An 847-nucleotide genomic window follows, 5' to 3' on the forward strand; every position below is an offset into this window, starting at 1 on the left:
ATATTGTCAACTTTTCTTAATTTATGAGAAGACTTTCTATAGTTACTTTTGTTCCTCTTACCCTACTTTTTCCTAACACAAAATCTGCGTCCCCTTCAGTTGTTTACACCGGTTAATTCCATCCATAGTTCCCAAAATACCCTCTAATCCTATCCACTCGCACAGTAGTAATATTTTTTAATTAATAAAAAATCCAGTTGTTAAAAAAGGTTAACGGTATCGATCCAATCAGACATTGACACCTGAGGCAAACTTGGATTAAGAAAAATTAACGGAGTTTTCACAAACATAACATCGATGGTACATGACGAACTCACAATACAAGAAAAATTGTTTCCATCTAACCCATGTAATTATTTATTAATCAACAATGCACTTACCCAACAATTACAAATCTGAGTCACTACAGTTTCAAATAGTATAAGCTATTTTTTTAACTTATTATTATAAATAATACTATGTCCATCTCAAATGAATCTCATATAAATAATAGTACATTTTTTAGTCTTCGTTGTGTGATGGAAAACGTTGCAAAATACTTTATAAAACAGTCCAAAATCCAAATTAAGCTATTTTAACATGCGACTAGAATTAGCAAGTCTATTGTTATTCTGGAATGTAAATTGTTATAATACAGAATAAGAATAACAAGAGTTTTTAGTCAAAAAAATTGAAGAATAACTCCGGATCTTCGAAGCCCCAAAATAGCTTAACTTGCCTCAAAAACCTCAATTGTATTTGTATAATTCAATTCAAAAAATAGTAAATGAATTAAATTTAATCACTAAAACAAAATTTCAATTTTACTAGGTAACAGTGCTACCCTACTTATCACTCATATTCCCTA

The sequence above is a fragment of the Cicer arietinum genome, chromosome 7, assembly GCF_000331145.2.
Source record: "Cicer arietinum cultivar CDC Frontier isolate Library 1 chromosome 7, Cicar.CDCFrontier_v2.0, whole genome shotgun sequence".
NCBI classification, from domain to species: domain Eukaryota; kingdom Viridiplantae; phylum Streptophyta; class Magnoliopsida; order Fabales; family Fabaceae; genus Cicer; species Cicer arietinum.